The sequence below is a fragment of the Bombyx mandarina genome, chromosome 03 (assembly GCF_030267445.1).
Source record: "Bombyx mandarina strain Sakado chromosome 03, ASM3026744v2".
NCBI lineage: Eukaryota > Metazoa > Arthropoda > Insecta > Lepidoptera > Bombycidae > Bombyx > Bombyx mandarina.
In genome coordinates this window covers 4,827,569-4,843,956 of record NC_143210.1, presented here as the reverse complement: position 1 = coordinate 4,843,956, position 16,388 = coordinate 4,827,569, and the positions used below count along the sequence as shown (strand labels likewise).

General features: G+C 35.1%; 1 protein-coding gene across 1 annotated transcript in view; it reads left to right on the top strand.

Annotated features, from left to right (window-relative positions):
- The first annotated feature begins 3,489 nt into the window (after window positions 1-3,489).
- The window catches only part of LOC114251987 (MOXD1 homolog 1), a 73,229-nt gene continuing 60,330 nt past the window's right edge, over window positions 3,490-16,388 (top strand). The window contains exon 1 of the mRNA XM_028186448.2: window positions 3,490-3,692. The gene's annotated coding sequence lies outside the window, so the exon portion shown is untranslated. The remainder of the gene's footprint in view (window positions 3,693-16,388) is intronic.

The following is a 16,388-nucleotide window of genomic DNA, read 5'->3' as shown; positions in this document are numbered from 1 at the left end:
TGCGGGGTTAATGACATCGCATACTTGTATCGAAAGTTTCGCTGCTAACATTCTGATGAAGCAAGCGGTGTTCGGTGTTTTAATTTATTAATAAACTAGCTTTAATGGCGTGATCGGGCGAAGTTGAAATTGTTTTAACGAGTTCAAATAAGGAATGACAGCTATTTGGTTTAATGAGCTCTGTTAATTATTAACTTTTAATTTGCTTTCGACTTGTTTTATGAAAAATTATCAAATCTTTTGTGGTTCGTGTGAACTAGCGATTCGCTTAAGGAACTACACATAAAGATGTATAAATATTTAAGTATTTACGTACGTATTGTTGAAGCACAGTTATTAACATTAGAACACAAAAACATCTAGGACGATTTTTTTAAAGTACAAAAATATGAATTTAATTTATTCTTTATTGCGCTTGTTCATTTGATATTGAAAAAAAAGTGACTATTCATTAAAATTAAATATGTCCTTAGGCATGTAAACATACCTATTAAAAATAAAAATAAAAACGTATTACACTTAAATAAGAGCCAAGAAGAGGTTGGCACGTTTAAGTATTTCCTTCATTCATTCGATTCAAAAATTCGCGGTAAAATATTGAGCCCTGGCTATTGGTGTACACAAAGTAATAGAAAATTATTGGGTTTGAATGTCACGTCTAATCACTTATTGTACTTTTAAAAACGAATTTATCGAAAGTAATTTAATAATTTCTTTTAACTTAAATATGTTCGTTACTGACAGGAGATAGATAAGGTATTTTTGATTAGTCAAAATAGTGGTGTACAGTATATGGGCGCGATGAAATATGAGTGAATAAGATGAATTAATATCGTAAAGCAATTAAATATTTAACCTCACGGTAAATTTGGGCCATTAGGTCATAGTTATTCGTGGAAAATCCACAGCAGGCAATGTTAAATAGCATTTTTTTTGTATTTGTCTTACCATTTTAAGTTGACAGGCATACGGCCCATTTGCTGGTAGGTAATTTCCATTGATCACAACAGTAACGCCAGGCGCATAGCCTACTACAAAATAGAAAATAGAGGATGCTATATTTTTTTAAAGTCGTGTTCTTTAACCCACTTCAGGTGCACGTGCTACTGTTTTTTTTTTTATAAACAGTCACTTTTAACGAACCGTGCGTTCGGAAACGACGTCAGACGCTCTACCCAGGATATCCTGTTTAAAAAATAAAAGAGCAACCCTACACCTTTAGGTCAACGGTGTTAAATAATTTTAAGACTTACACTGCAATAAGAGAGTAGAAAATTGAATGTTATTGTTTTAAGGGTATGGAGTGCGTGCGCGAACACCCGTTCCCAAATTGTCGTTTTGTATTGAAGTATGCTTCCAGAGATACAATCAAGTTTATTGCCGTAATATTTTACTGCTTTTGCTGTGTTATGGTTTCAATAATGAATAAGTACATTTACCTAGCTAATGTAATTAATTAAATATAGGTTTCTGAATTTATTGGGTTATGATACTACGTTTTCCACCTTGACTTTTTTTCTTTTCCTACCTATGCTGATAGCCTTGAGAAGCTATTTCAGCGTAACCTTAACTAGTAGGTGAGCTCACGGGGCTCAAACCGGAGTGATGCTAACACTGACCCTAGCAAGAGCAGTGCCTTGCAGAATCTACCGCCGGATCGGAAACGCGACCCACTGAAAAGATCCGGTGAGAAACTCAGTGGGCTGTGTCTATGGGTTAATTTGCTCGTTGTGCCCTTCGTCGCAAGCGACGGGTTCGACGAGGACGGTGACCAGTGCTTGTGATACCTAAAAGCACCGTTAATGGATCGGTAGGATCCGTAATGACGTGTTTTGGGCAACGTCGACTATTTACCATTCGGTCTACAGGATCGGGTATATAATTACCAGTGGCCACGACAAGAGGGACCACCTTGATGTAACAGTTATCGTAAACGTGATTACCAAAGTACCATAATGATTATGTTTAGATACTCTGATAGCATTTCAGTAATATGGCGGCAGTCCATGCTAGGATGGCCACTTACTATGGTGGGCTGAAAGGTATGCAGATTTTGGTGCCAATGAAAAAATAAAGAGCTCTGTCATGTTCAATAATACCATTAGACCAACTTCGAACTATTAACTCCATTTGTTACAAAAACTGATTAATACAGCGATTTGGAAGTATTCTACAAATTTAAGAATAATAAAAAATGAACTAATAAATTTGACAATTTGTATATGTATACCTATAATAGTCCTATCATAGTACCTATAATGCGACTGTGCTGGTGTTCGATTCCTAAAGGCAATTACCATTTTTTCTGATGGTAGCATTGATATATAAAACAATACATTAATGGATGATAGTCATACATACCAAACGTTTGTGAATGACTACCACAGTGAAGGAAATAATATCTATACTAATATTATAAAGCTGAAGAATTTGTTTGTTTGAACGCGCTAATTTCAGGAACTACTGATCCGATTTGAAACATTCTTTGTGTTAGATAGCCCATTTATTGAGGAAGGCCATAGGCTATAATATAACATCAAGCTAAGACCAATGCAAGCGGAGCACCAATAAAGAATGTTTCAAAATCTTTTTTTTTTCCTTTTGAAAGCTTCCGCTGCGTGCGCTGCAGAAACGGTTAAAGTTTCGCTAAAATAATGTATGACAGAATTGTTCTCCTTTAAAAGATCTAAAAAAAAGCTCGCGACAGCATATGTCTATATGTTAAGGTTGACTCACTATTCCACGCGGACGAAGTCGCGGGCAAAAGCTAGTTGTGAAATAAAAATCAAACCGCAAAAAATTATAATTTGCGTAATTGCTCTTTATTACTCCCGTAAAGCAGTACATAATGCGTTTCGGTTTGAAGGGTGTGGCAGCTGTTCTTCTGTAAAAACTGATACATTGAGCTCCGGTTTTACGTTGTTGATGTCTATTGTCTCCGATACGACCAGGTGGGCCCTAAGCTCTTCCACCCGTCTAAGTAATACAAACAAAAAAAATCACATGACGCGAAATATTACAATAATAATATTATATAGATTTGAATGAATCAAGAGAGTACATAAGTGTCAATGGAAATACCACATTTTTGTGACTAATAGAAGGTGTTGTGTGAAACTAATACTAAATTGGAAATGATTGATTAAACGTTCATACCGGACTTATTTTATATTGTTCGTAGTCATAATCTACTTCTGATTTCTTCTAATATTTAAATGACGTATAGGTCAAAAATACCAACTCATTAAACTAAAAAAATACTATTTTTTATAATTTCTAGGTCATGATGAGGATTAATAAAAAAAAAGATTTATACAATATCCATTGAAAAATATTTAGGATTTGTTTGTGCCTATAATTAAGATTTTGTGTCGTTTCACTCGTTTCCCAGCCGCCTTGCATTTCATTGTCAATTCATTCAATGCTCAATCGCGCGCTGATCCACACCAGTTAATTCGTTTTTTTTTGAAGTTCACTCTTCATTCACTGCCGTCATTCAGTTCAGTTAGTCTGCGCTTGTCCGTCGAGGTGAGAGTATGCGCATGTGCCGATCGACTGTCAAACGAACGAACGTAAATAAACAAGTGAAAAAGTCTTGTGCCAAATAAATGTATTTTACGCATCATTTTACTAACTTTATAGATTATTGTGACTTTTTAATTCGTAAGTGATACTGTACAACGAAATTGAAAGTAAGTTTTTTTGTATTCTTTTAATTTATTGCACTTTGTCTGCCATGCCGGCAGCATCTTCGAACTTCAAGATTTATTTGATTTTATTCGGATTTTTGCACATGTAGCCAGGAAATTAATTTCATAGGTATTCCAAATTTAAAAAGGTTTTTTTCTTCTACTTAAGTACGCATTCAACGAATGTTTTCTGTTACAAATTTCACTTTTTGTAAATCGAGAGAAAGCACTGTAATTTTAAGAGTAATTGAAGTTTTGCGATTTCGTGCGAGTTGGTGTAGTATAATTAAAATGATACAATTATGAGTAAAATAGTGGATTTCAATTACTAAAAATTATAATGGTACACTTCATTCTTGGAACTTTGAATTTAATATGCCACATTGTTCCAACAGGCTTTCTAGTGGACAGTAGACAGATATTTTTAACAATACTACTAAAAAGAAACAAGAACAATAATACTTGCACATTTCATTTTATTAATGAAATAAGTACTTAGTATGTACATACTTTTACCAATTATTTTAGTTCAATTAATATGTGACAATATATTTTATAAAGTTTTGTACAATTCTATATTTAAAGTTATTTAAAATGTATATGTAATGTATACTGCTGGCACCTAATCAGAGTATCTCAAATATACATTAACAACTAACTTTTACTTGTTACTGAGATCACATTATTGAACTCCTGCCAAAGACAGCAACAACTAATCAGCTCAGCAGTGTGGGCAGGTGTAATCTTATATTGTTTAACTTTGTAGCAAATATTCCTGAGTTTTTTATGTTGTTCTATATGTTTAATGGTTTGAAATGAGTTTATGAAGTGGAATGTTTTATTCATCTCCACTATTATTTAATTGTAGACAATTTTGGATCACGGAATGAATGGGTAAGATAATTGGGAGTTATATATTTTATTACTAGTGATAACATAACCTTGAACCCTTGATCTTGGGGCTTCTCCTATCCAGCTTCATATCTATCAATTTATCTATAAAAATGCAAACAAATTGAATTGCTGTGTCAATGGAAGCACATAATATTATAAAAATCAAACTTGCAGTATTTTTAAATACATATAATTACTTATTAGAACCACTAATTAATTACGGTGACCTTGCACTTGATTGTAATGTCAAATGTTAAACATTCCCCCTGGAGGCCCGTTCCAGCCCATTGAGCTAAAGCTAATAATCTGATTTGACAAATTTACAAATAAAACAAGACTTAACGGTTGAATTTGAATGAAAAATATCTTAAATGAAGATAGAGACCAGGAATCAAGCGGTGACCCGCTAAAGTGCATTATAGGGAGATTAATCACAGAACAATCATATTGAAGAAATTTTTTATTTGTATTTGTATTTGTATAGAGAGATTCAGTGGAAAGACGTTATATTTTTTTGTGAATATTATACACATTTTATTTAGATAAATACGCGTCTTATATCAACATACAAATGCATTAATGCTATTGTTATGTTAATGCATACGATGAACAGGTTCACATATTCTCGCCGGATCTTTTGAGTGGGTTGCGTTTCCTATCCGGTGGTAGATTCCGTGAAGCACTGCCCTTGCTAGGCTAGTGTTAGCAACGTCACCAGATTAGAGCCCCGTGAGCTCATCTACTTACTCGGTGAATCTAGTATGACCCCTCGAGGTCACTAGAATAGGTAGCCAAAAAAAAAGAGCTCACGGCCCATTGAATTGTGAATATTGTTTTCTTGCTTCTGTCAACGGAACGCAGGATTACTTCGCGCCAGAAACAGACAGGGTGGTGGTGTTTGCCCATGCGGGTTCATATTACGCCCACTACAACTATTGCCGTAAATAAAAAATTTGCATTTTTATACTTATTGCACAATTTTTAGTTATAGTAATTTAATCTTAGTATAATCTACTATTCTGTGCAGGTGTTAAAATAATGTGAACTTTAAACCTATCATGCCCTCAGGGTACTTTGCATTGTTTTCTTTAATCTATTGTAAAAATATTGTAATTGGGCGGGCAGTTTCCATAGAAATTTTGGGGCAGGTAAACACCTCCGATACTGGCCGCGCCATCCAGATAAGTTAAACAGAGACTTCCTGTTGCGCACGGTGACAATGACTTCTCAAAAATATTGGATAGATTTTTCTGTTCGAATTTAAAAAAGAAATCGTTTCCGACACATTACTGTTACAACTATTCACTTTCCTTATAAAAACCTAAAAGATTTTGCGTATTCTTCATTCATTGAAATTTCAGTAAACGGTAGGAATATTTGTATTACCATTAAGAATGTTTATTTATTTATTTAGGTTTTACGAGTTAAGATACGATTAAAATGCATTTTAGTCACGTGGTTAATAAATGCATAACACAAATAATAGAATGAGAGGTCAAGGCTGAGAGCTCGTGTGTGAGCTATTAGAATCAGGTCGCGGAATTATTTATGTTTTTTCAACTAATAGCTTACTTACTGGTGCTTAATTACTGGTGGTAGGACCTCTTGTGAGTCCGCGCGGGTAGGTACACCGCCCTGCCTATTTCTGACGTGAAGCAGTAATGCGTTTCGGTTTGAAGGGTGGGGCAGCCGTTATAACTATACTTGAGACTTTCGAACTTATATTTCAAGGTTGGTGGCGCATTTACGTTATAGATGTCTATGTGTTAGAGTAACCGCTTAACACCAGGTGGGCTGTGAGCTTGTCCACCCATCTAAGCAATAAAAAAAAGCACTGAAATGTAGAAATCCAATATGAATAACAGAAGGACGATCAGGCATCACGATAGTATGAAAGGATGGTCACATTGCCGCGGTGGCGTTGACTCCGCGAGTTTGTATGGCACGGCCTCGACCTCAGCGAGTCTCAATAACGAGGTATTTTTAGTTTTCATTGCATACCTAAATACGTGCGGGTCTGACTCACGAACCAGTTAAATAGGTAGGAAGTAGATACTTACGTGTTTTACATGGGAATAATGGACACCCAACATAATTATATGCTAATTATGGAGCTTATTAAACGTTCTATCTTACTGTTGTCACGCGGATTCAGCTGAACTTGTGTACTTTTTGATGTTGACGTACTCAATTATATTTTTAGTGGATTTACTCGTGTCTTCGTCAGCGTGGTCAAGGAAAAGCGTTAGTGTACTTTCCCGTGGTAGAGATACGACTTTTCTGGAATAATAGTTAGTCGATGTCGCTCTCCTGATCGAAGACCGAATTTTCGATCATCGTTCTCGTCGAACCCGTCCCTTGCGACGAAGGGCTCGGCAAGTAAATTAACCCACAGACACAGCCCACTGAGTTTCTCGCCGGATTTTCTCAGTGGGTCGCGTTTCCGATCCGGTGGTAGATTCTGCGAAGCACGGCTCTGGCTAGGGTTTGTGTTAGCAGCAACGTCAGGCCCCGTGAGCCCCGTGAGCTCACCTACTCGCCCGGTGACGCTGATGTGGTCTCTCTTGACCATCAGCTTAAGTAGGAAGAAAAAAAACCTGAGAAGAGAAAGAAGAAATATTTAAAAAATATATATCACATGTCAATCTGTTGCTTCTTTCTGAAGGACAAATATAAAAATAAAGAAACTTTCAGATTTATAATAATAAATAGGTTGGGGAAAAAATTTCATCGCATTTTTTAAGAAAATTCACTAAAATTAATATAGTTTATTTACAATTAACTAAACTATGTATGCGAAAAAACTTTTTCCCCAACCTATTATTAATAGAACATGGGTTGCTGTTAGGGCGTATAGTATCACACGCGCAAACCAGTCAGGCGTTCCGAATAGAAGGGTAGGTCTGCCGTTGTAGGTACAATACAAATAAGATTTCGACTTCATGCAGCGTTATTCAACCTAATCCCAGGTGGGCAGCAAAATCGTCTGCTGATCAGAAACATATGCGTGTGTATGTATATGTATATTATATACTAGCGACCCGCCCTCGCTTCGCTTCGGAAACATGAAACCAAAAAAAAAAATTAAAAAAAATAGCCTATGTTCATCAGGGACAATGTCGGCTTCTAATGGAAAAGAATTTTTCAAATCGGTCCGGTAGTTTCGGAGCCTATTCGAAACAAACAAACAAACAAATCTTTCCTCTTTATAATATTAGTATAGATGTATAAACATTTCAAACAAATTGCGTAGAGTGATCCACAATAAACTCTTGTTGTGTGGAAGTGGTCACGACCCTAAACATTGAGGAAACCGAAGCGAGGAGGAGGAGGAGAAGTATTTTTTGCAGTTCTTGATTTTTTAAATAAATTACGCACCTACCCACATATTTGTTTTAAAAAAAATTTTTAACATTTAAAATACATAATAGATGCGTATCTTACTCTATATTATCTCAATACGTAAAACGAAAGTGAAACCACAACGAAATAATTTATAATATTTAATATCTACTATTTAACAAGTCTCTTAAATGCGAAAATCCCTTCGCTTTTGTACTAGACTCCTAATAAGTCATATTATCTACACATTATCAGTGTGTTACTGGACCCCTAATTATATATTTTTTTATCGTCCTGCCTTTTTTTTTATTGCTTAGATGGGTGGACGAGCTCACAGCCCACCTGGTGTTAAGTGGTTACTGGAGCCCATAGACATCTACAACGTAAATGCGCCACCCACCTCGAGACATAAGTTCTACGGTCTCAGTATAGTTACAATGGCTACCCCACCGTTCGAACCGAAACGCATTACTGCTTCACGGCGGAAATAGGCGGGGTGGTGGTACCTACCCGTGCGGACTCCCAAGAGGTCCTACCACCAGTGATAAAGCCTAATTCTGTTGTGAAAAATCAAGTATTGGGTTCTGAGTAGCAGGATGGTGATCATTCCAATTCCACTAATCCTCTAACTAGATTACCTTTTCCTAATGGGAACGTCACGATTCATGGTATTGACCCTGGAAACCGTACAGCATCAGATGAAGTAAGTATTTCGTTAGCCTGTCGTCTATGCTAATAAAAAATAAAAACCCAAAAGTTTCCAAATAATTATGTAGTTTCGTATTAAAGTTAACGTCTATATTTAAATGTACCCCAACAGTCAGCTGCTGTGAGCGTACTAAATAAAGGTCAACCCTACCGCCCGCCATTATTGTTTCCAGTTTTAAAACGAACTATAGGTTTTGTTGAGTAAATTTATCCAACGTTTGTTTGTTCAAATAACAAAAGAAAAACTTTATCCGTTTTAGGATTAGTATATATTTTTTTGTTTTTATTTATAACGTTAACATAGGAAATAACCGATCAGTTTCACACCTCTAAACTTTATACAGTCAACATGTTACGATCGAATTAAAGATAGCCCCGTTTCTGTCTTGTGTTTCAATAAAGTAGTTTTCAAACTCTGAACATCCTACGTTAAAACATCAAGGAGATCAAACAAAATGTTTCCCATGCGGCCGCGTATTTGGAAACACTCCGTGGGAGTGTCTGAGGTGTTAATTATAACAAGGATGATGCCTCAACATTGCTTCGAATGGTGAAGGTTAGTGAAAATGCCGTCCCTATGAGTGTCTAGATTATAGAAGTAGCCTCAGTATTTTCTAGATCTAACATCGATCAGAAACGTGTTTGAGGTTCCTCTCACTTTTTCGTAAGGGCACAATTCGCATGTAACATAATATTTAATCGCGAGTCTTTTTGTTTTAAAGCCAATATATACTGCTGACCTCGCAGACCGATGTTAACGTTTACTGGAGCCAATGGAGACATTACGTCGAAACATCAGTTGAATTAGAATATTATTCCAACTCTGATGAATAGAGATAAAACCTACATCTTAAACGAAATGCATTTGTATGAGTTGATATATCGAATTCTAGTGTGTTTATTCAAAATTCAAAGTCAGAACATTTGAAGTGAACGTGCTTTAGAATCACAATTACCGAACACACGAAACCCGTATCTACGTAATAAAGAAACTATGTAAAAGGTATTTTTATATAAGCATTGTCTTCGCATTGATATTCAAATTACTTTTTTGCGTCGTTCGTTTCGCGATACGATCAAATCTCGGATTTACATGAACTCATATAATTTTAATTCAAAGGTAAATCGATAAGGGTAAAAAATCATTCAATAGGAATCCCCAAAATATCTTGGAAAGTAAGGTTGGTATACCCGACATTATTTCAACTGATCAAATTGTAAATGATTCTAGCGTATGTGTTTTTTCTTACGACTTTAGTGTAATTGTAAAATGTATGTGATGGAGAGACGATACCCTGGATGTTTTTAAAAAGCGTGACGTCAGCAATGCTAACGACATCGCGTCATCATCACGCTCATGCTTGCCAAAGTAGAAAAACAAACTTTATGTACCAGTAGCAGTTTATTACCTTTTTACAATCTATATTCTTCAAGAGGTCTGACCGGCGGGTGGCACTCGTTCTATCTTGTCTTTTGTCTATGCCCTATTTATAGTAGGTACAACTAAGGCTCGTTTAAGTAATCTATATCTATACTAATATTCTATACTAATATTATAAAGAGGAAAGATTTGTTTGTTTGTTTGTTTCGAATAGGCTCCGAAACTACTGGACCGATTTGAAGAATTCTTTTTCCATTAGAAGCCGACATTGTCCCTGATGAACATAGGCTACTTTTTAAAATTTTTATTTATTTTTTTTTTTTGGTGTCATGTTTCCGAAGCGAAGCGAAGGCGGGTCGCTAGTATTTTATAAAGTTACTAAGAAAAATATTAGACATGAATTCGTATAAAAAGTTTGCAGTACCTAAGTAGGTATGTTCGACGTGCGATGCCGTGAAATATCATAATCGTATGATATTTACGGAATGGAGACGAAAGTGAGATTCGCACATGCATTTATTAGTTATGCCGTATCTATTGATTTTCGCATGTCGGTGCGAAAATACTTCGAGTTCCACAGTCCGAAAGTTTTATGGTAATGATCAAAGGTCAGGTATATCAATCGACGTCAGTTATAAAAACAATTTTGTTAATAGTAGCTCGATTTTATAGCGTGTATCTCAAATCATATGTAAGTTGTATGTAATTTAAATTAGTGTGAAGTTAAATTAGTGTAAGGAATACCACGAAAATCGCAATAAAAAAAATCGCGATATCTAAAACGAAGGGTCGAGATGAGTCATCGAGTTCTAGTGGTAACACCTAAAAACGGACTAGAAAGTGGGTAGACAGATGTCGGCTCCTTCTAGCCGCAGTCTTCAGTCTACTCGTAATCATAATGCTTACAACAGGGTTGAAATATCTGGAACTCGTTACGAGTGAAAATCGTGGTCACGTTATAACATTGTTTAAAACTATTACTAAGCAAAATGTAAACTTTTGAACCGATTTTGCAACTATGTATATTTCTTTCCTCGCAGTGCGTATAGAGAAATCCAGGGAATTAATGTTAGCAATAAAGTGTCCTCTTCCGCTTCTGTTACGAATTGTACCTACGCTGTTTTGGAGAGCCTTTATGTTTGAGAGGGTAAAGTACATACACGTTCGAATGTTTTCCTGTTCGCGAATACCTATTGCATTCACTGTGGCGCACCGAATTACTTTTGCTTTTGTTAACGGATTTCCATTTTGAATTTGGGGTAGGTATATAATGTTATTATAACAGTTACTTGGTATACATACAGTTACACCGTGGTAATGAGCAATTTCTTAAATTCACTCAAATAATTTGGATCAATCGGGAAAATACTTTAGACCAGTGAAGGTTAAAATGTTAGATCTCTAACACAACGGTAGTAACTTTATCATAGCAGTTTTATAGCATACTAGCGACCTGCCCTCGCTTCGCTTCGGAATCTGTAGTTTATTATTCATTTCTTCACTATTTAATGGATGTTATTATACTTATAAACCTTCCTCTTCAATCACTCTATTTATTAAAAAAACCGCATCAAAATCTGTTGCGCAGTTTTAAAGATTTAAGCATATATAGGGATATAGGGACAGAGAAAGCGACTTTGTTTTATACTATGTAGGTAGTGATTTAAAATCTGTTGCCATTTCGTCTACAAGATTAATTCATTTTTAATACTTGAAATCAAATGCTAAATACCTTTTTTACCAAGTAGGTAAGTACAGCTCTCGGTTCGTTGAAATTCACATGGTCATAATTCAAACATGATATCGTTCTTATACTAATGTCTGTTGAAGGTTTATCACTAACACTTAAAGAACACAAATTAACGAATAATGAACTTTAGTGCCAGACAATGAGTCACGTGTTTATTTCATAACATCAGATGGCCTGAAGACATGTCATGACCGGTCGAATCATGCCGTGAACTTGACTGATCTCCGCCATTTGTTAGTTGAATGTGCCTGTATATGAAACTGTATACATTATATTATGTATAATAATAATAAATGTAATGAAGCGTTGGAGTTTGCCTTTATGTCTCAACAAATGTAGCTTTTGAAACAGGTAATAAATAGGCTATGTTCCTAATTATTTTTATTAGCTTAAATGTAGGGCCATTAATGTGTCTATACTTTTCGCGCCAACGCGGTTAACTTTGTACAAGTGTATAGGAAACCTCTAATAACTGTATAGTAAACTAATGCTTGCATTAGTGCTTTTAGTGCAGTTATTAGCTTGCATGGTTACTTGTTCAAGTTTCGGTATCGTTATAGTTAGAGAAAACCAGTAATGTAAATGAAAGTGAAGATATCTGCTACAGTATTTTTTTTTAAGGGATTTTATGACCTGGTAACTGAACCTTTAAGTCATGTCTTATTTTAATTTATATTCATATTTTTATGAAAAATGATATTATGGAGTGAAATGAAATGAAGAAAATTAATTTGAGACATTATTCAACTGGGATGAAATGAAATGAGATGATATGGGATGAAATATAATCGCAGTAAAATGGTGGTCATTTACTAAGATTTTTTCAGTGGACTTTTTGTAGGATCCCGAGAAGTTACGTCCAGCGGCTTTGTTTCATTTTTCCACAGTGTGCACTTTCACAGATATTAAACAGTTACTAAACCGCCGTTATTACACATTTAAACCTGAAGAAACACTAAATAGATAAAATAAAACAAATCACACAACTTCACTCCTCGCGCTCCCGCCAAAAAGTCCTCTGCTACAGTATAAAAAACTATTCAAAACTACCCTCTATTTTCTGTGTGATTTATTCCTGCTATATATGTACGTTTTTATTATTTATATTTACATGTATAAAATAATTGTGGTGTTGCTCTTCGGCTGTCTTTCATGAATTACGTTAGAAACGAATGTTATAATTTCCATTCCAACTCACCTTGTGAGTGACTCCCGTCACTTGGGGCTCTCGTCCAAAAAGCGATACACCAAAACTTCCGTGGCTTGTTTCTGTAATGTATACAGTTGGTTTAGTCGAACCAATTACATTTTCGTGTTCGTTTTAATCTCTTTACGGAGGAAGTGGATGATTAACAGGTTTCTTGTATCTTTACAAATGGACGCTCCTGATTCATGCATACAACTCATTGTAACTGAAACTAATTTACTTCTGTTTACAAATGCTTACTCTCTGTTTAGGTTATAAACGTATGCTTGGTTGAGTAATTAGTTATTTTTAGCGTCTCCAGTTCAAATTGTTTTAATGTAAGTATTGGTTGCTCTTCCTGCGACCACGTGCTATTGTTTTAGGTAATATGTATTATACTTTATTTAAATTTAAGAAAAAACTTACCACGATATATTTAAAAAGAACAAATCGCACATTGTATTTGGCATTAAAAGAAACAAAAACACCTAATAGCTATACAAGTGGAGTCGTAAATCTTATCCCAATTTGTTTAGATCCATAGCAATAACATACTGTAATAATATTTTGATTGGGATAATAAAGCGAAAATGAGCTACTTATAATTAAAAATATGTCAAAATGTTAATCCGGTCAATCCGTCATTAATTTTATCTCTCTAATAAAATATAGATGAATTCAGTTATTTAAAGTAGCCGAAGCCGCTGTTAATTATTGTCCATTTTAAGCGCCAATTTCAAATTTAATGGTTGAATGTCTGTCTGCTTCCGTCACGCGATAACTTTCAAGATCAAGTCTACAATTTATGTTCATGAAGACGAAGCAAAAAGTATGAATTACTTTGCACATAATGACCCCTTATTGCTTTGCCAACGGATATCCTCGACATGTGTTTAGAGGAAACAGAATGGCCGCATTCATAAACGGCTACCGTTCACTTTAGTGTTTTTTTTCTTTTCTTGAAGCACTTGCCCTTGCGTGGCGAAAATTGCCGAAATAAAAACCGAAATATTAACTGAGAAGCTTGCAATTTACATAAATAATAAACGCGAAATTATGTAAATTTTTTGTACGTTCGACTCGGTCCCGTTGAGAATTGAGTGTTTTTCCATTTTATTTACGATTATTCGAGTAACAACATACTTTTTTTTAATTACGTGTATGTATACGGTTTAATTTAATCCGCATATTTTATTCATTTCATAAATCGAACATTTTTAATTCATGGTTTTTGTGATTACGAATCTAGTCTTTTCGACTGAGGCCTTTTGAATTTTTTCATGTATGAGTTTTATGCTTATCGACATCAGCAATGCCAGGAGCAAAGCAAGCAGAACGGCTTTAAACTTTTTCAAATATGGTTTGAAGCTGAAGATATCATAGTTCTCGGGAAACACAGTCAAGGAGAGCTCACTACTCTACTCCAGTGGAAGCAGGTGCCAAGCTAAAATGTTGGTAATGGGATTATTTAAAAATAATCCTTAAAGCACCTGTAGAAACGGAATAATGGCATTTGAGCTTCGCCTTTTAGTTTTGACACTCGTGATTCCGATCTGGTGGTAGATTCTGCGAAGCACCGCTCTTGCTAGGGCTAGTGTCAGCAAATTCTTTTAGGTTGAGCCCGTGAGAACTCCTACCCATTCGAGCGTATCTGGAATAGCCCCTTAGACTAGTAGCGAATAGGTAGGAAAAAAAAACAAATTTTGCATTTTTGCATATGGGACATTTACAAATTGGAAAAACGATAATCCTACCCTACAAAATAGAGCACATAGGTTGATAAATAACCAGGGCGATCCTAGGATTCTGGTCGCGGTCAAAAAACCCAACTACTACCATTCAAGGAAGGAATAGCAAATACTGGTAGAAAAATTAAATGAGGATAAAGCTAGTATGGACAGCAGATGGGGAACTGGGACAAATAGCTCAATATTCATATTGTGATTAAAGGCCGCTCACGTTAAGAATACTATGGCCTAAAATTACATATTACCTATATTCCTACTAAGAGTCCGTGTTTAAATGTATCCTCAGGAGCTCTGCCTTCTGGCAAGTTAACTGGGCAAATAACCTTTGATGATTAGTCATTACTGAGATTTTATATAATGACGGAGTCAAACAGCGGCACCCATCTGACAAGTTAAAAAGACTGCCAAGAGTTATTTGAACGAGTTTTTTTACTTGGTGCGGTGAACGAAGAATTCTTTATTTTCTTTTAACTAATCGATCGTTCTATTGCGTTGTCTGAGGTTTTATGTTTTTGCGTAGTATCAATTGTGCAAACTAGTAGGAAATGCCATTTTTTTGTAATGCTATACTTAGTAGTTATTAGTTAGTAGTATATTTGAGGCCGTTAGCGCAAAAGTGGCCTAACCCACTATTTTGTCTAATCAATAATAATAAACATATTATGTATATTGCAATTTATTTAAAATTTAATAAATTTTGATGCAAAACCGGCCTATCCATGGTTTCACCCATATAACAGATGGCTTTGTAAGCTTTATTTTTGTGTGTATTATTTTTTTACCTACTCAAATTCAAATTCATGAAAACTTAAACTTCATTGCTCCATTATAACTACGGTAGGTAGGCTTAGGCCACTTTTGTGCTGACGGCCTCATTTGTGATTATTAACTTCCACCTATTTAACTTTAGAGTTGCTTTTTTCACAAGCACTCATGCACTGCTGAACAATTATCAAGCTTCCATTCGATCACATATTCATGAAATTCTGGAGCTTATATCAATAAAATTTTATGTAATCTTTTATTTGTATAGTAGGATCTCATTTTATTTAAATGTAACATTTAAGTATTTCAGGCATAAATGTTCTAGAAATGTAAGCGACATTAAGTAATTGGCTAAATAGGCTTTCGATCCGAAAGTTATCGTGCGTTCCGTAGTTTAATTGTCTTATATACCTGGAGTTACTTCTAAAGAGAGGTGACATTCATGTCGGTATGTCTATGGCTTCTGATAATCTTTTCAAACTGCTGGGTTAGTCTGTCTTCCCATCAAAAGCAATTTAAAAAAACAAGTCACTAAAATTCTGAGCCGCTATTGGAACCAGGGTTACTAAATTTCTGATTACGGTCGATATGTTCTATGTTTAATTAATTCATATCTTTATGACCGACTCGTAAAAAGAGGTATAAATTTCAATGTTTATACAACTTTGACATCGTATGATTTAAAAAAAAAAGCTAATAATAGTAAAACAGTGTTTTAGTAGACCCATTAAAATATCATAGTTTTTTTATTGGAGTAAACGAGTAAATTGACTGGGAAATATTCGAGTATATTAAATCGGCCATATAGCAAAGATAAATCATCTTAAGATTTAGATATCAGATCGAAGTCGTAAATTTTTCGTTAATTTCCGTACGTACATGTACAGATAAAGTCTATAGATTCTTTCATATACTCTAGAGCAGT